General features: G+C 34.1%; 1 pseudogene; it reads left to right on the top strand.

Moving 5' to 3' along the window:
- Window positions 1-15508: 15508 nt before the first annotated feature.
- Window positions 15509-16705, top strand: LOC101713468 (translocation protein SEC62 pseudogene; annotated as a pseudogene).
- The last annotated feature ends 4530 nt before the right edge of the window (window positions 16706-21235 follow it).

Below are 21235 nucleotides of genomic sequence, written 5' to 3'. Positions count from 1 at the left end.
TTTCCCTAGTCATAAGCGTGAGATAAGCCGATAAGGCCAATGGATTATCTCAGAACAATGGTCTCAGGAACTATCGCTGTTGACACTGGTACTGTTTTACTTAGGAGTGCAAAAAAAATATTTGAATCTATAGTAATGTGATGGTGTATCTCTTCCTTGACTGACCTCTTTCTATTTTTCATTAGAATGTATTTGTAATCATGAGTATAGAATATTTGGTGAAATACTGGAGAGTTTTTAAATTCCCAAGATTAATTTATGTAATATGACACTTTTTCCATTAATGCGCATTGGAAAAAATGTATAAATAAGTGGTTTTGTTGCACAAATCAAATATTTAATTTTTAAATAAATTATTTGGAAGATTTATGTGGTAATTTTCTTTATCATTATTATCATCTCCTGTTATTTTTAATCTGGAAACCCGGCTTTCCAATTTTGATTCTTATAACTGCAGTCCTCAAACTGCACATCAAGGCACCCTAGGATGCATAGAGCTGCTTTAAATTTTCAAAAGAAATCAAGTAATTTTCTTAGACACAGTATGAATTTCCAGGGCATGATAGATTCATCAATGCAGCCATGAAATTTCTTTTATTTACATTCCGTTTTTGTGAAGCTAAGCTTTGACAAAAAGTTAAGGTGGAATGAGAAATGATGGTGTCTTACTCTTTTTGTAACCAAAAATAAAAACATCTTAGAAATTATTATTAAAATTCAAATCAGGAATCTTTCATTGTAGGAAACAATCAGTTGTCATTCAGATAATAATGAGAAGTGAGATTGATTTCATATTTATTTGTAAAAGTTATGCTTATTAAATGTTTTCTAGGGGCCATATATGCATGTGTGTGTACCTATATGCACATGTAAATATATGAATATACTGGAAGGTAAAAAGACAGAACTTAACATTTATTGAGATCCTATCATGTGCCAGTTATAATGGTGACATCTGAGAAATCCTTAATGTGTTACTGCTCTATTATAAGTCCAAAAACTCTTTGAGTGAAGAAAAATACTTTTTAACAACTGAAATATTTTCAGGTTAAAATTTTCTGAACAGTATGTGTATACTAAGAATGTTACAGACCGTTTAAATCAGTAATTTTGAACCATGGCTGCATATGTCCACCAGTATTTCTAGATATATATATATGTATTTGTTTGTTTGTGTTAGGTGAATATAAATGTGGAGCCAGGAATGAGTAAATCCGTTTTCTATGATCTTATTCAGAGTCTATCATTGTTCCTGCTATCCACTTTTGTTTCCTTAACCTTCTCTGTCAGCTTTCTGATGTAGGGAATAATCAGCCAGCTGCTGTGATCCTGTTTTAATTCAGTGTATCGTGTGCCAAGCTACAGCTACACATTGGACTCTGTCAAGAACTGATGCTGAAATACCAACACTATTTTTTTCTTTTTATGTTGTCTTTAAATAATTTACCAATCATCAGCACCCCCTGTGGATTTTCTGGCTTTTAAAAGTCAGTGCTTAGCAAACATCAGTGTATTTCCTCAGCTGAGTTGAAGAGCCTCAGTAAGAAATCTGTTAGGAGGTCTTAGAATGAACTTGGGCATAGACCTCAATTTAAGAAAATTTCCTTGCTATGTCCATGCAGTAACAGTGATTGGATGACTGCTTCCTTCCATGTTTCCTCCTGGGTATCAAAATGCTAAGCATTACTAATCAAAAGCAGGTAAATTAGATTCAATAAAATTGCCAGTGTTTATTCTCAATCACATAACCACAGAAGGTCTATTCTAAATGAGACATCTGTGTTTCACTAAAAGAGAAGGTAGGAAAACCAAGACTGTTTATATCTCAAGTCATCGCCAAGTTGTTTTGTTTTTGTCTCGAAAATGCTTTCTCACTAGCTTTCCCAAATTGTGGGAATCTCCAGAAATGAAATAAATTTCAGTCATAAGTATTATATCTCATTATCAGGAAGAAAACAAAAGCCTGCAAAGTAATTTGTTTCCCAATTTTGAGCGGTTCAATAAAGATTTTCTAAACATTGTGGAAGCAGGATTCCATTTTCTTATGATCTGAAACATGCACAATAGTACAGCTGCTTCTGTTTCCTTATACCAAACAATGTCTTCACACACTGCTATTACAGAACATTCCCAGGCATATTAAAGTCATATGTAAATTGTTGAAGGCAAAGATCACAGTTGGATGTACATTTCTCAGAATATATTCCCATTAAGAGCTAGGCTTATTAAGTCATTTCCTGTTTCTTAAATGAGATTCCAGAGTCTTATATATGAGTATTGTGAAAACAAAACAACAAAATTCTTTTTGGTTCCTTCAATATTTTAATGTGTCTGGGTGGCTATGTGTGTACATATGCACACATATACATGAATCCTATACTAAATTGGGTCTTTTAGCCAAAATTGAGAAATGTAAATAAATGTAGACTTTTGGAAAATCAATATCTAGGAAACTGTCTAATTTTATTTAATTCTTCATGAAATTATAAAAGTGCCAGCTAAAATCTCATTTTATCTGATGGAAAATACCGCTAGATCCAATTTAGAACTTTCCCCCATTATTTTGTGGCATCAATGCACCCATTTGATATGGATGACGATGAGTGGGAAAAAGCTTCCTCTCATCCTTTTCTACCTCTTGAAAGGTATTACCGGATTTGAAGCGAAAAACATGTCTTCAAGAAAAAACTACAGACCAGTAGAAGAATCTACAGTTGACAGTCTCAAAGGTAAAATGACATCTGCCTCAGAGAGCTCACTCTTTCCATAAGATAGTCAGAGCTCGGCTTTTTTCATCAGCAGTTTTAATGCATTCTGCAGCAATGCAAACGACAATAAACAAATGGAAAAGCAGAGAAAACATATTGCTTAGAACCAGACGCCTGATTCAATTATCATGTAATCAGAGGAGTCAAAAGCCTATTTCACTCAATAAAAAAAAGTGGATATGTAACTTTTATAGTCTATGATTTTTCTTACTAGGGAAGAAGAGGTTGTTAATGCTATTATACATGGGAAGGTTATTTTTGTCTTTAATGCAAGCTTGCAATATTTTCAGCATTCAGAGAAATTACTAAAGAAAGACTACATCTTCCTTAATGTGAAATGTCAGAAACAGGTTTAATGTAGCAGTAAATTAAAAATGATAACAAATTACACTTTTTGATAAGGATTTAGAAGACTCTTTAAACAGGCCTATAAATATTTATTTTATAAACTGTAGGAAAAACATGCAATGATTTTAAATATGAAGATGCACTGTCAATATTTTTAGGGTGGATAATTAAGAAGATTCAAGTAGTACCTGTAATTTGGTATCAAACAGATCATGGAAATTTTGAACTAAGGTACATCAATATCCCCACCCCCATTTTACAGATTAAAAAAGTCAACTTGAAGAGGGCAAGTGCTTTTTGCAAAATATACAGCAGTGAGCAGGATGATCAGCATAATAAAACAGGTCTCTTAGTTCAGTGATATTTTTTCCAGTATAGCACACTTGACCAAGAAGAATCTGAAATACACAAATTAGGGTCTGCAAAATAAAATATATACTAAACATAAGCATAAATTTATTTTAAGAACTGAAGTTGTCTTGTTAGACAAAATGTATTAAATGCACAAAAGCATAAAAGTCGAAAAAGCCACTGGGTCAAAAAAGAAAGAAATCCTGCTATTTGCAAAAACAGAGATGTAGAGTGGTGGTTACCAAAGACTGAGGCCAGGATGCTTAGGATGATCAATAATACAAGATTTTGGTTAAAAGGAGAGATCCATTGTAAAACATGATAAATACAGTTAATAGTACTGTACTGGATCCTTGAAAATTTCTAAGAGTGTATATTTTAAGTGTTCTCATCACAAAAATTTATATGTGTGTAGGGTAATGATTGTGTTAATTAGCTTTACTTAGCCATGCCACAAGGTATACATATATCAAAACATCATGGTGTATACCACAAATATACACAAATCCTGTCAATAGAATAATCACAATTTAAAATATTAAAAAACCCACCTACTCAATTGGTGTGATTATTTTATACTTCTTCCAATTTTTAAAATATATATTTCTTTCACTTTTTTTGTTTCGGTGGTACTAGAGATTCAATCCGGGGAGGCTGTACTACTGATCTACATCTCCATTAGCTTTTTTGTTTATTTTGAGACAAGTTCTTACTAAGTTGCCAAGATGGTCTCAAACTTGTGATCCTGCTATGTCAACCTCCCTCAGTGCTCCAATTACAACTATGTACCAGGGTACCCAGCTTCTTTTCACCATTTATATATGTCTGTGTGTATGTATATTGCAGTACTGGGATTGGACCCATGACCTTCACAACAAGCTACATTTCTAGACCTTTTTAAAAAATTGTTTTTTCTTTTTTTTTTGAGTCAAGTTCTCCCTAAGTCACTATCTTGCCCAATCCGGACTCGAGCTTGCAATCCTGCCTCAGCCTCTCAGAGTGCTGGGATTACAAACATGTGCCAACGTGCATGGCTCCTTTCACCTTTTAAAGTAATTTTTTTCTTTATATATTTTACTCTTTAATATGTTGAACCACTGGAAATTTGTAACACATTAATTTGTGATGAGTTTAAGTGTTGTAATTGTCTCCATTGTCTTCATTTTGTCTAGAGCCTATTATGGAAACAATAAAATTTATTGTGTTAGTTGCTTTGAATCTTAAAAAAAATTTTAGTATATATGCTGCTGAAGCGACCATTTAAAAATTTTTAAGATATAACAGATAAAATATGATGCACTAATTTTATGGTGCATCATAAAAGAGACATACATTTTGTCAAATATATGCACTCATACACCACCACTCATTGAAGCTATAAAGCATTTCCTTCATCTCAACCAGAACAGTTTCTTCGTGAGCCAATCGTCAGCACTACCTCTGTCCCATACACCATTCAACTGCTTCTTGTCTTCACAATCTAATTTCGCTTCTTCTCAAGTTTTATATCAGTGGAATTATATAGTATATACTCTTTTATACCTAGCTTCTTTCTTTCAGAAAAATGGTTTTGAGGTTCATTCAGGTTGTTGAGTATTCCAATGATATGTGTTTTTTAAAAAATTACTGAGTAGCATTCCAGTGTATGGATATAGTACACTATTTACTCTTAATGAACATTTCAGCTATATCTCTTTTAGGGCAACCATAAATAACATATTATCAGCAGTCATATGCACGCACTTTTTAAGATGACCTATTTCTCATGTGGTGTTTGTCACGTGATTAATTATGACTAGATTCTAGTTCACAGCCTTCCTAGGATATCATTTTATGGAACACTGTGTCCATCTGTCCTTCACTAGTAATATTAGTTTTGATCACCCTGTCAAGTCTTGTCCAATTTCTCCAATGTATCATTATTATTATTACCTCTTTGAAAGTAGCATGCAGTCTATGAGGACACTTCAAATCCATAAAAATACCCTGCATCCCATTAAGGTTTGTTTACCTTTAGATTTAGTATTCATTGATGATTCTTGACTAATCTAATATTTATGATTATAGTTGTAAAATGATTGTTTTCCAAATTCAGTAGTACCTTCACATATACACCAGTTCTCAGCATTCTATTGTAAGAAAGGGCTCTACCATTTTTCCCTTCTTTATTTCTTATACTTGTGGACTCATGAATTCCTGCTTTATCGGTGGCTTATTACAGTTCTTAATGATTTTGATGCTCAAATGGCATTATATCTTGCCAGTAGAAGCCCTATCAAACTGGCTACCTATGTTCTTATGAATTGACCCACTGATTATTTTTTAATTCTTTCTTATATTTTAAGAGAAATAAATATCCCAGGCTTATGTTGTACCTGCTTCAATCCTATTTCTCCAAAGTATCCTGACTCTTTTATGAGAGATGATATCAGAGACCTAGATCTCAGAGTTATATATCATCATAGTTCCAGGGTGACTTTGTTTTTGAGCCGTTCATATCAGTTCATAGAGATCTTCTCCATCCTTTTATATAGTTGTATAGTACTCACTTATGTATATGTATATAGCTTATTCAATTTCACTCTAAGCTTAGATATCTAGATAATTTTCAATATTTTGCAATGACAAATAGTGCTCCAGTAAATAATCTTGGTCATATCTATTTTTTTATTGTTGGAAGGTATATTTGTATGTAGAAGAGTAAATGCATATGGAGTTTTATTAAATGCTACCAAATTCTCATCAGTTTGAGATTGTTTGCAATATTTTGCACTTCCACCAGCAATATCTAACAGTATTTATTTCCCCCAGTCTCTGAATGAACCTTAAACAAAAGTTAAGATAATATTGTTAATGTGACATTATTTTCCAATTTTAAAAAATCATATTGTGCTACAGGCATTTTTACATGTCATTAAAATTTTTTATTTGTATGGCTTTACATAACTGTATTATAGTCCATTAAACCATTGTACCATATTTAATTTATTCATTATGGATATTTAGATTGTTTCTAAATATTATATCTACAGTAAGTTATAATGAATATTTTATATCATTTTTTGTTTAAGCCTACATCATTAGAATAGATTTTTATCCTTTTCACTCAATATCCTCATATTCCATATAAAAGGTAACCAACGCTTAGAGGGATACTGTGGTAAATAACTTTGCTCACATATTTAAGAAGTTCATTTGATGAAAGAACTTTAGCAAAAACATTTTGCTAAAACCAAATAATTTACGCAAATATATGGACAAGTCTTTGTCAAGTAAGGTCATTAATACAGCAAAAAAGAGAAGAAAGCTATAAACAAATCAACTGAAGCAATCCCCCATCCTTCTCAAATAACTCAAAAAAATCTTTTTGTTTTTCATCTGAGCATTCTGAGTTTGGTGAGCTTAGTAAAGAGCTTCAGAATGATTGCCAATAGTTCAAGAACTCTCTGAGTGCACTTGGTTTTGAAATGATTTTCATTTCATAAAATACTATGTGCAGTAATTTGAGAAACTAAGTGCTTTCTTTTAAGCCCCTAAAGCCATGATACAATCTGTATTGAAAATGTTTGGCCTTGTATTGCCTTCCTATCGTAGCATTTGGTCATCCTTCTGAGAAGCAAGTTGAATCTCCTACACCATTTGTGTTTTCTCTAGAAATAGGCTCTGAGAGTGGAATGCCTGTTTCCATTAAAACTGCAACATAGCTGTGGGGATTGTAAGTATTCCCTGTGGACATAATCATTTTATAAGCTACAAAATGCTGACATTTATACTGACAATATTGTATCATTTCTATTCAACATGACTGTCCCTCCCTTTGCTGCTGCCACATCAGACTTCTATTCCCCCCTTACTGTCACACTCAATAAGACACCCCTTATTCAAAACCCACTGGTGTTTCTCCCCCAAACATTGCCTCGCTGCCTACATAGTGCCTTTACCTTGGATATTTCTGATCTTACGCCCAAGTTTGTTTGACAAAGTGTCTGGCAACTTTAACTCAATCTGCTTCACCAATCTCATCACAGATTGCATATTCCTTGGTAAATGGCAACATCTGCACCGGGTCTCTGCCCCATTTGCATATGGTCAAATCAGAGCCTAAGCCAGGAAATTTTCATTAATCACTGACTTACAGAAGATAGAGGAGCTCAGTTGTCAAACTTCAGACTGCTTCCAGCTGTAAAAGAGATTCATAGCTTCTGGTCCAGGACTTCAGTGCAATTGTCCCAATAAATACTATAGATTAATATGTTGATGTTAGGAGATTTTGTCAAAGGTTTTTTCCCTAGATCTATTAGCTTTACTACCAAAATAGAGATCTAGAAATCTAGTCTCTAAATCCCCAAAAACTCAACCTCCCTCACCACTTCTTTCTCACACACCCACCGACAGCCACATACATACATACACATTTGCCCTATAATTAAACTACATTCCCATATTGGTTAATGTGTCTTTCTCCCATGTTAATCTGTGAAGTCCTCATGGATGAAAAAATGAGACTTATGCATGTTTGTGCCTTGCTCCATGGATACAACACATGACCTGGAAGAAGCTAGTTTCTTGATCACTTTCTTTGAATGATTAAATCCATAAATAAAGATGTTAATTATGTTTAAATTTTTGTTACTAAGGTCAAATCGGTGTTACTATTTCCTAGTTCAAGCAGTTGTTCAAAAACTAAAACCACTTCTGGAACACTGTTCATCAGCATGTCACCTAATGGTGAATAAGCACATTCTTCTTCCCAGCAGATATGAACTGAAGAATAATTCTGATTGATCAGTTCATGTAAGTCTGAATATGCACATTTGGGTTGAATTTGCCCAGGAGAGGATTGCTATGGAGGTGTTCAATCATATTTACTAGTGGATTTATATCAAGGAGATTCATAACATGAATTGTGCATATCAGAAAAATATACAAATTTGGAATTATTACTGTGGAAAATGAATAAGTGTTGCAATTAGAGATAATAAAGCAATGCTGAGCAGCAATGAGATTTGAAATCATGCATTAATTATAGAGTTTATCAGCTCATGATTCTGGAAACCTTGATGTATTTCAGATGCAACAACAGTTTATAAAGACTTTTTAATAATTTCTATACTTCTGTTTTCTCCTTCAAGATAAACATAAAATGACCAATTTATTAGGAGTTGAGAATGGATTTTTATAACAATAAACACAGTGTCATAGTATCTAAAAATGTATTAATGACTGCTTTGTAGAGAGAAGAAATTAAAGTGAAGATAGATATGATAGAATGATGGAATAACTTGTATCAGACATACACTCTTATTATGAACTACTCCAACACTGGACAGATTATTTGAGGCAGATGTTTCCAGACAAACAATACTTTGACACTTAAGAGAAGGGAAACACATGGGGTGAGCCATTTTTCAACCTAACTCTGTTAGGGGGCACTTTTCAGGCTGTAGCAGAGGGAGATAAAGTCTATATGGAAAAGGAGAAGAGAAATATGACAAATGATGATTGACTCCATATCACAGCATTATGGGCAATGTCTTTAAAATGCTAGAAGAAAATAAAACAAAAACTCATCAACTCAAAATTTTAATCCAAAGAAAATAGCCTTTGACAAAGTGGGGTAATGAAAGAAATAAGATTCTTTTCTTTTTGTGACCCTATGTTATACAAACATTTTTAGAAATAGTACCAAAGTGTGGTACATAAAACAGGAAACCGGTAAGTTGAACTTCATCAAAATCAGCCATGGTTCATCTTCAAAAAACCATGTATGACAATGAAAAGATGAACCAAAGACTATTATACATATTTGTAAATTACAAATCTGAGAAAGGATTTATATCAAGAATATATTAAGCAAAGTCAAAAAGTGAAAACAAACACTTGTTAAAGAAAATGTTATTCGTGATACTTGTTAAAATATAGTTTGATTGATTTTATTCAGGATTACCCCAGTAGACACAGAGATTACTGCAATGGACTTTTGCAGTAATTGTAGACTGATTTCAACTTTGAACACAAAAAAGAAAGTGGGAATTTATAGTTAAGGAACAGAGTGACTAAAGGATTGAAAATTGCTAAGTGCGGAGCAGAAACATCACGGGTAATAAAGAGATTCTGGCTATATTGACCTGATAGGTTTCTTGCTGAAAGCAAGCCAGTGTGATCAGATATCACCTTGGGATAATGAGTGGTAAGAAATTTGGTAAGACATTATGAATGATCAGATAGCAAGGATGGAGGATTATGGAACAACTGTTTTATCAGGGCTCATGTTAAAATTGAGCAGTGCAAAGATGGACCCAGAAGTCCAAACGTTGAAGCTTAGTTGGAAGGGTGGTTCAGAGGAGCCTAACTAAAGTATTCTTAAGGAAAATTCTTTGTTACACTGTACCAAAACAAGATATGGTAACGCATATCTCTGCTCCTGAAAGCTTCTGTTTGTGAACAATTCAGTTTGCAAACAGAACCGTTTGGCAAAATTTTGCTTCCAATTGCGAACTCCATGTGGGGTGACAAACATGACTGGGGCCATCTTCCCTGCATGGACACAAGTGTGGCCATCTTTCCTAGAAGTGTGGAATAAATTATGTTTGTGAACTGAGGTACCACTGTATATAGATGGCAAATTCATGTTTGAAAAGAGGCTGAGTGTGATTTATCATCAGGAAAGTCTAAATTAAAAGCATGATGAGATACCACTGCTCATCTATTAGAATGACAAACAAATTCTTGAAAGCACTAATAAGAATGTCAAACAACCAGGAATATATTCTTAGTGTGAATGGTAAATGACACAGCAACTTTGGGGAAAAAAGTGTAGCACTTTATAAAAAATTAGGTGTACAAACCAAGAATCTTACACGTACAAGAAATGAGAGTTATTGATACATGCAATGACTTGGATAAATCTCAGAAAGCTACATAGAATATAATTGAAATTATATGATGTTCTGGAAAAGACAAAATTATAGGAACAGAAAATAGATCCACAGTTGTCAGTGGCTTAGACTGGAAGGACAGCTTGACTATAAAGGGTCACACAGGAATATGAATTGGGTGATAGCAATGTTTTTATCTTGATTAAGGTGGTATATGATTATAGGTGTTTCTCAAAGTGATCATAACTGTGAATTAAAAAGGATAAATTTTACTGTTCATAATTTGTACCTTAAATTGAAGAATAGAGAATCATGGCCACTTGCAAATAAACAAAAAACCAAAGGAAATTTTTGCTAGCAGGCTTCAATTGTGAAATATGATAAAGAAAATTCTTCTGGTTAAAAAGAAAAGATACCAGAAAGAAACTCAAATACAGAGCAGAAGAAAATAGAAATAGCAAATATGTGTGAATTGCTTAGCTCTCCCAATGCTGGGAAAATCTAACACCTGCAACTAAAAGGATGAGAGGTTTATTGTGGCTCACAATTTCAGAGATTTGGTTCATGGTAGATAGTGTCCAAGACAGTAATATTATGGTAGAAGGATGTGGTGGATCAAAGCTTCTCATTTCATGGTGCCTGGGAATTATAACACATAGGAAGAGTGCCAGCTGAATATAAACCTCCAAAGACAGTGACCTACCTGTTTCAACTGGACCCCACTTCCTAACAACATATTCAGCTATGAACATTAGTACGTTGATCCACTGATGAATATAGTGTTCCCAGGAAGCAATCATCTCTTCAGTAGTCTCTCAATCCAGTCAAGTTGACAGTCAAGATTAACTGGCACACATTACTCTTTAAACTCATCAAGGAAATTGAAAGAGAAGCAAGGCTTCCAAATTCATTCCTGGAAGCAAGTGTTACTTTGATTCCAAAACCAGGGAAAGACCCAACCCAAAAAGAGAACTACAGACCAATCTCCCTAATGAAAATAGATGCAAAAATCCTCAACAAGATACTGGCAAACAGAATACAGAGTGTCATCAAGAAGATCATATACCTTGACCAAGTCGGATTTATCCCAGGGATGCAAGGATGGTTCAACATCCATAAATCAATAAATGTAATACACTATATTAACAGAGTCAAGGGCAAAAAGCACATGATCATCTCAATAGATGCAGAAAAAGCATTTTACAAAATCCAACACTCATTCATGATAAAAACGCTACAGAAAATTGGAATAGGAGGTCTTTATCTCAACCTGATTAAGGCTATCTATGAAAAAGCAACAGCCAACATCATACTAAATGGTCAAAAACTTAAAACTTTCACACTAAAATCAGGAACAAGACAAGGATGCCCACTATCACCACTCCTGTTAAATATTGTTCTGGAAACATTAGCCATAGCAATTAGACAAGAGAAAGAAATAAAAGGAATAAAGATAGGAAAGGAAGAAGGTAAACTGTCATCATTTGCTGATGATATGATACTTTACATAGAAGACCCAAAAAACTCAGCCAAAAGTCTTCTAGACCTAATTGACAGATTCAGTAGAGTAGCCAGATACAAGGTCAACACTCAAAAAACAATAGCTTTTTACAAGCAAATAACAGACCCATTGGGAGAGAAATTTGGGAAATAATTCCTTTTACAATAGCATCTAAAAAAATGAAATATCTAGGAATCAACCTAACAAAGGAAGCAAAAGACCTCTACACTGAAACCTACAGCACTCTGAAGAAGGTGATTAAAGAGGATATGAGAAAATGGAAAGATATCCCTTGTTCCTGGGTAGGAAGAACCAATATAGTGAAAATAGCCATACTTCCAAAACTACTATATAGATTCAGTGCAATGTCAATTGAAATTCCAACAATATACTTCACAGAACTAGAGAAAACAACCCAAAAATTCATTTGGAAACAGAAGAAACCTAGAATAGCAAAAGCAATTCTAGGCAACAGAGAAATGGCTGGGGGCATCACAATCCCCAACTTGAAACTATACTACAAAGTTATTATGATAAAAACAGCATGGTACTGGCAAAGAAATGCACCCGAAGATCAGTGGAATAGATTAGAAGATGCAGAAACAACTCCAGACATACTCAGTCACCTCATCTTTTACAAAGGAGCCAACCACCCTCATTGGAGGAAAGATAGCCTATTTAATAAATGGTGTTGGAAAAACTGGATTTCAACCTGTCAGAAATTAAAACTAGACCCATACCTATCACCGTACACTAAACTAAGATCGAAGTGGATTAAAGATCTAAATATTAAGACAGAAACACTAAACTTGCTGGAAGATAAGTTAGGTAGAACTCTTGATGACATTGGCATAGGAAAAGACTTTATGAACAAATCTTCAGTAGCAAGGGAGCTAGCACAAAGAATCAACAACTGGAATCTCATCATATTAAAAATCTTCTGCACTGCAAGAGAAACTACCAAGAGAGCCAAGAGGCAACCTACTATGTGGGAAGAAATATTTAGCAGCTGTAGCTCAGAATATACAAAGAATATATAAAGAACTGAAAAAAGTCAGACCTCCCAAATTCAAAGACCCAATTCAAAAATGGGCATCCAAAATGAACAGACATTTCTCACACAAAGAAGTAAAAACAGCAAATAAATATATGAAAAAATGTTCAACATCACTGGTCATTCGAGAGATGCAGATGAAAACAACACTGAGATTCCACCTCACCCCACAAAGAATGGCTGCTATCAAGAAATCAACCAATAACAAATGCTGGCGTTGGGGGGGGAGCGAAAGGAACCCTTCTCCATTGTTGGTGGGAATGTAAATTGGTGCAACCACTGTGGAAATCAGTATAGCGATACCTCAAAGAAGTAGGACTACAGGTCCCATTTGACCCAGCTATTCCCTACTGGGAATCTTCCCCAAAGAATTAAAAAAATTATACCATAGCGATATATGTGCACCTATGTTTATAGCGGCACAGTTTGTAATAGCTGAAGCTTGGAAACAGCCCAAATGCCGATCGACTGGAAACTGGATAAAGAAGATGCGGGGTTTTTTTATAAAATGGAGTACTACTCAGCCATAAAGAATGAGAAACTAGAATCATTTATAGCTAAATGGATGCATATTGAGGCCATACTCTTAAGTGAAATTAATAGGACACAGATGTGTAAATACCAAATAGTTTCTCTAGTGTGAGAAATTGAAAGTGTAAATCAGAATGAAAATGATTAAAATGAATAATTGATAATTTGAAATAAGAAAAGGTCCAAGGGTTTGGGGATGGTGAAAGGGAAAGGGGAAAGGGAAGAAGGGAAAGAAAAAAAATTATGAGAAAAAAAACGGAATCAAACTCTGTGTAGATAGGGAAGGGTGGAGGGGGTGAAGGGTGCACAGGTAATGGGAGAAAAAATAAAAACTAAGATGCATCATGTTCTGGTACAAACACCCAATGATAAATGTAAATGTATTTTATACCTAAAATGTACCAATAAATATATATATTTAAAAAAAAGATTAACTGGCACAAGTCCACCCTTTATCAACCTGACACCTAACCATATCTCTTTGAACCATACAAAATGCCCAAATAAACATAGTAACAAGCTAATAATTCTGCTTAAAATGATACAGACATCCTGTGTACAACCAAAAATGCGATAATTCCTTCCCCAAATTCCTAACAATTCTAGCATTGCTATAAAATTCCAAGTCCAAAGTTTCCTCTGAGACTCAAAGCAAACTATTAGCTATGAGTCCCCATAAAATTCAGAAATCGAGTTATATATTATCAACATACAATGGCATGATGTAACCATTCCCATTCCAAAAGGTAGGAATGAGCAGGCAGAAAAGAAAGGACTAAAGCAAGACAAAAATCCAGCCATTCACAACGTATAGGAGAGAAAGTTTAATTTGTCTCAGTCTCAGAGGATTCAGTCCATGGCTGGCTAGCTTCAAGGCAGAAAAATCGTGGTGGAAGAAGATGTGGTGGACCAAAGCTGCTTAGTTCATGGCAGCTGAGAAGCAGAGCACTGGAACAATACCAAAGTCACACCTCCGTCACCCACCCAGGCACAGCCAGAAGTGTGCTATATTATTCCCCTCCGTTGATCCCAGGCCAATCAAGTTGATAATCCATCTTAATCATAACATCTTACCCCTTGTCAACTTGATAGCTAAACATATATCCATTGGCCTCAATATTACATATGATTCTTTTTGAAACAAAATTTTGCAATTTTTTTCTGCTCTTTTTTTGGTCTTAAATTCTCAATATAAATCTGACTAAAACATCCAGCAGTACCTATGCCACAGCCTGAATGCTGAGCTGCCTGAAACTTTCTGTATTAGATCAATTTGTCCATAGTCCTTAAACCTAGCCTCCTTCAAAGTGTCAGGACTTAGGCAAAATGTAAACATGCATAGCCTCTAATCCAATTGCCATCCTTATTCCCAGCTAAATCCTCCTGAATTTGGTCTTGTCTGCATTCCTATTGGCATTCTGGTTATCTGATCTCTGATCAAAATCACCCATCAGTCTCTGTTTACAGTATTCTAGGTCTTCTCTAACTTGTGTCTCAAACTCTTTTTAAACTCCTCTAAAAGACAGTTACAAAGACTTCTGAACCACATAATCATGTATAGTAACAGCAATGACCCTATTTCTTGTACCAAAATATGTTTTGGTTAGGGTTCTAATGAAAACACATTATGCCAGGAATTATACCTTTGCACGTTTATTTTAGAAAATAAGTGTGACAAAATAAATGACTGAATCAGTGTCCTCATCTTAAAATTTTAAACTGGCTAATTTCAAAGTATATCATACTACAATAACTGGGATATTGTGGTATTAAAACTAAATAGACAACTAAATGAACAGAATACATCATCAAGAAAAAGACTCACACTTCTATAATCAATTTTGAAGAAATGGCTCGTTCAGTTCAAAAAGGAAAGTGTTTTCAACAAGTAATGCTGGAGCAACTTGACGAACAATGGAAAAACATAGCCTTGGGTTCCTCACACAGCAAGCAAAAAAGTAATTTGAGATGGATTACAACCTAAATGCCAAAGCTAAAAATGTAAAAGTTTTTAAATGAAAACATTACAGAATGTTTCTGCAAACAAAGAATCAAAGATATCTTCAAGAGCGGAGCGGCCAACATGGCAGAACGCAGGCGGCACAAGAAGCGGATCCAGGAAGTAGGTGAACCATCTAAAGAAGAGAAAGCGATAGCCAAGTATCTTCAATTCAACTGTCCAACAAAATCCACCAATACGATGGGTCACCGGATTGATTATTTTATTGCTTCAAAAGCACTGGATTGCCTTTTGGATTCAAAGTGAGCAAAAGCCAAGAAAGGAGATGAAGCTTTATTTACAACCAGGGAGTCTGTAGTTGACTACTGCAACAGGCTTTTAAAGAAACATTTTTTTCACTGAGCACTTAAGGTAATGAAAATGAAGTATGATAAAGGTATAAAGAAAGAAAAAAATAAAGGAAAAGCTGAAAGTGGAAAAGAAGAGGATAAAAAGAGCAAGAAAGAAAATATAAAGGAAGAAAAGACGAAAAAGGAAAAAGAGAGAGAGAGAAAAAAAGACGGTGAAAAGAAAGAAACTCCTGGAACTCCCCAAAAAAAGGAAACTAAGAAAAAATTCAAACTGGAACCACATGATGATCAAGTTTCTCTGGATGGCAATGAGGTTTATGTGTGGATCTATGACCTAGTTCATATTAAAACATTTGTCATGGGATTAATTCTTGTGATTGCAGTAATAGCAGCCACCCTCTTTCCACTTTGGCGAACAGAAATGAGAGTAGGTGTTTATTACCTCAGTGCGGGCGCAGGCTGTTTTGCAGCCAGCATTCTTCTCCTTGCTCTTGCTCATTGCATTCTGTTTCTCATCATTTGGCTTATAACTGGAGGAAGGCACCACTTTTGTTTCTTGCCTAATCTGACTGCTGATGTGGGTTCCATTGACTCCTTCAGGCCTCTGTACACACATGAGTACGAAGGACCAAAAGCAGACTTAAAGAAAGACGAAAAATCTGAAACCAAAAATCAGCAGAAGTCTGACAGTGAGGAAAAGTCAGACAGTGAGACAAAGGAAGATGAAGAAGGAAAAGTGGGACCAGGAAGTCATGGAATAGAAGGCTCAGGTGGAGAACGGCATTCAGACACAGACAGTGACAGGAGGGAAGATGACAGATCCCAACACAGTGGTGGAAATGGGAATGATTTTGAAATGATCACAAAAGAGGAACTGGAGCAGCAAACAGATGGGGATTGTGAACAGGAGGAAGAAGAAGACAGTGATGGAAAAACACCTAAATCTTCACGTAAGAAATCATAATCTGACTAATTTGGGGGCTGAATAAGTGGAAGAGGTTGGATTTTCTATGTTGGCAGATCATCATATGGAACATGTGGCATTTGTAGCAGTTTAAGTCCATTCACTGAAAGTATTTGACAACTAAGCAGTTCTATTCAGTCCTTCATTTGGTAGAATATTGGTACTACTATTGGTACAGTCTAAAGCCATTAATAAGCTTTATGCATTTGATAATTTTACAGTAAATAGGTCTTATTTTGATAGTTATCAAAGATCCATTTTCCACAATTACCTTTAGATTAAGGGCATTTTTGGTAGATATATGGCTTTTTACTGTTAGATTAATCAAAAAGAATAAACTCCAACATTTCAGATTATTCATAGTTTAGCCATTTCACAATTTTTTTAGGTTGAAATACTTAAACTCATTGTTCTTGATAGTTATGCTTTTGTTTTTCATTATGAAATTATAGACTATCATTATAAAATTCTGCCAGAAATTTCTTAAAGATTCTGAGTTAGCAGGGATCAAAAACATTTGGTGGAAATAAACCAACTAATAAAAGTGCAGGAATATTTTTGGTTTAGTTACATATTCTCCTTTCCAACTTAGGAAATCCAAGCTGAATTGTACACTTGATGCAGAGAAAGATGGTCATCTCCAGCAGGAAAGCAAACGGGATTGGTTGGAAGGTGATGGCTCTTCTTCCCCATCTCCTTGTCATAGCATAAAGTGTATTCTGTACATAATTTACAAATAAAACATTTTATTTTAATTGTTACTTATTATTTAGACATTTCTTAATATTTAAATTTGTAAAATTAAGATCATGTAAGGTTATGTTTTTAGAGAAATGGAAGTTTTAATAACTCATGGAACATCTGTAATCTTTCTACAGCAGTTTCAGTTTTGTGCCAACATTCCATGTATTTGAATATAAGTAAAAGCTGATCCTTATCAAATAAGAGCAGACTTAAAACTAGCTGTTTGTACTCCTTAATGTTCATTTTGATTTATTTTAAATGTTTACATTTAGAAATGGGGTACTGTATTTTCAGACCAGGAGGCACTGCTGTGAAAGGTAATTTACTGTTCTAAAATATCAATTTAAAATAAAGGCTATAAAAGAAAAAAAGATGTCTTCAAGAGGCCAAAAAATAAACATTAAGCTTAAATAAAATTATAAAATGGATATCATCATTTTTAAAAAAATTGTTTTGAGTGATCATATTTATAATAAAGTGCAAACCACAGAGAGGGTGAAATAAAGTAACATACATACCTAACAAAAGACTTGTGCCCACAATGTATTAAGATCTCTCAATCATAAATAATATAAACTGAATAATTTTTGAATAAGCAATATCAAAAAGAAGATATGTGACTAATCAATAAATGCATGTAAAAACTTCTGAATATTATTAAACATCGGGGAAATGAAAATTAACATTACAGTGGTACAAATATCTTGTAAAGCTGGTTGGCAATTACTTTTTTAAGTGTTATTTTATCTTTCATTAATACCTAATAATTGCACATATTTATGGAGTACAGTGTGATGTTAAAACAGTTATACATATACTAGTGTTATGAAACAATGATTCCACTTTTTGATATCTTCTTTTTAAAAAAATTTCCTGCACTGACTTCTCTGAGACTGATCATGCTTGTTTTATTCAAAATATTAAAAATCTAGAAATAATCCATAAGTATATCAGTAAGATAGTATATAAACTGTGGCATATTCATGTAAGTAAATAATATTCAGCAACAAAAATAATGAACTACTGATACACACACCAACATGTATGAATGTCATAGACGTAATGTTGATGGAAAGATGACAGACACCAAACACTACATACTTTGCAATTTCACTTAAATAAAATTCTGGTACATGCAATCTAACCTCTACTGACAGACATTAGAAGAATGGTTGCTTTCCTGGGGATTTGATATGATTGGATTAAGGAAGCAAAAGTATATTTTAATCTTATCTTAAGTATGTAGAGGCTATATGTTATGTATGTTACATATCAAATATAATGAAACTGTACACTTATAATTCATTTGTTTTTCTATATGTGAATTTAATTTTTAAATGACAAATTAATTCTTTGAAATTGAAAATTGTTTGGAATAGAAATAATATTTAAGCCAATACAGGGGAGAAATTTGAGCAATATAGGAATATTTTTTAATCTAGTTGCTTGAACTATAAAAATTTTATGATATTCATTTCTCAAATCTCAGTGAAAACAGCCTTCTGTTCTGTGACTCTCTTCTTAAAAGTTATTCAGAGTCAGCAAAGCACATATATTGATTCAACTGTCAAGATCATCTTTTAACTAAACTGAACATAAACCAGGAAGCTACTCTTATTTCTGTAAATCTAAGTCATCGTTTATGTGAGAAAATATTACTTAATTCTTTTACCCAGAGATACTGAAAATAGACCAGGAAGATTACTGAATAAATGTTCCCAAAGATGCCTTGTAATCTGCCATGTTGAATAAAATCAGAAAAATCTTTGAACTACATTAGCGGTTTGGGTAAAATGAATTCAAACTTGCTTTTGAATTACTAAGAAAAGAATTATTCCATCCCCCTGAATTTCGCATCCTTAAAGGAAATGTGATAATTTGCAATGTGGTTGTGTTGGAGGAAATATCAATTTTCCACAACTATTTTTGGCACTTAGGTACAGTAGACTTGAGGTCTCTTGACATAAAATAATAGGAGACTAGGCATGACATCAGTAATTTAGCATGACAGGTTACTGAAAATTTAAAGGGGGATACCCTTGTTCCCTTAATAAAATGCCAACATTCCTCTGTTGTAGCTCATCTCAATAAGGAAAGCTATGGGGAAACTTAGATGTCTGCAGCTTTCAGAAATTGGTTCATCTATCTGTTTCCAGGCTAAGTGAATTATTTATCAGTGACTCAGCACATCCCTGGTGTTTGAAGGCATATTGCACAAATTAAAATGGGGTTTTATTTATTTCTGGAGCCAGGAAACAAATCCAATTATAACAAACAATTTGGAAAGATTTTTATTTCTGAAAGTTATGAATAATGCCTGCAATAGAAAAATTAAGTGTCTGCATTTCATGAACCCCTTTGTATGTACTTACACTAATGTATTTGCAGTACTAGCCTTTTCACATATTAAATGGCATGAACTGCTATTAAATACCCATGTGTTATAAATAAAATCTCAGGAGACAGTAGAATAGAAAATAAAACAAAATGGAAAAGAGCTGAAGCTCTTTCACTTTCCTAACAGGACCTTAATTTTGGTTAGGCACCTATTCCATCTCTAACTCTACAGGGAATTCTTGCTTGTCCATGGAATCACTGCACAACATTTCCCTTGGTTAGTCTTCACGTCCAGATAGGTCATGTGACCTAAATTAGACTGATTAGAATAAATTATTTCCCATGTTTTGGGGAGAAGTTACTTTAAATAAGACTAAGTGCTCCCAGTTGCCACTGGCATCTACTTGAAACAAATTTGGTGTTACGAAGAGCAAAGTAGAGAGACCATATAGCAGAGAGATATTTTATTGAATCATGAAATTGATACTTCTCTATTTGAACCCTACCCTATTTTCAATCTTCACTATATATAAAAAGTACATTTCCTTATTATTTCAGGAAGTTATTCAGTCCTTCCTGTCAGAAATACGCCTCGAAGCAACATGGAAGCACTTCATTATATATGTACAGGCCTTGCTTCATAGTGAAATATTTTGTTGGATTAAGTTTTAGGCTAAAATAATTTGTTCATAGTTTATGGTTCTTGTCTAAATTACAAGCAACTGAGAAAAAGTAAATATATTTTTGTTTTATAGTATAATCCAATTGTGAACGGGTTACCGCTCCATCTTCAGGGATATCAGATAGTGCATTGTTGTTAGGTTAGAGCCTCCAAAATCCTCAAAATTATAGAAACCTCAGGCTTGAAATAAAGCCTAAAGTATTACAATCTCTCACAATAAACAGAGAGTTTAACAATAATTTATTGAGCTCCAAAATGTTGGACAAAAAAATACAAAATCTTTGGAACAGAAAATATTCAAACAGAGGTAATTTCTACTTTATCTGCCCTATGACTACAGAATAGTCACAAATATCAATAACCTTGATGGTTTCTGTGGGTGATCTTCCTTCAGTTTCATCTCAGAGCATGAGACACAGTGGTATCTCAGATAGAATTTAATTAGTATTATGATTTGAGGGAACAGAAGAGAGAAGAAAAATCAGTCTGGCTTTTTGAATAAAGCCATTCCTAAATAAAAGTACCATATAATCTGAATAAAGGGTTTTAAAAAGAACCAAAACTTTTTACATAAAGAATGAGAGCATTCTACTAATACCTAGTTTAGTCCTTGACAGTTATGCTGAAAAGATTGCTAGATATATTAATGTGATTTAAGGTGGCCATACACATGTATAAAGGAGGACAGACCCTACTGAGGTCCCGAGTCCGTGGAACACGCCGAATCAGCCCGTGTCCCAGCAACAATCCACTGGAACCCACACGCC

Source organism: Heterocephalus glaber, unplaced genomic scaffold, assembly GCF_053883595.1.
Source record: "Heterocephalus glaber isolate CG9 unplaced genomic scaffold, H.glaber_assembly_v1.0 deba00001547, whole genome shotgun sequence".
Classification (NCBI taxonomy): Eukaryota; Metazoa; Chordata; class Mammalia; order Rodentia; family Bathyergidae; genus Heterocephalus; species Heterocephalus glaber.
This window is presented reverse-complemented; position numbering and strand designations above follow the sequence as displayed.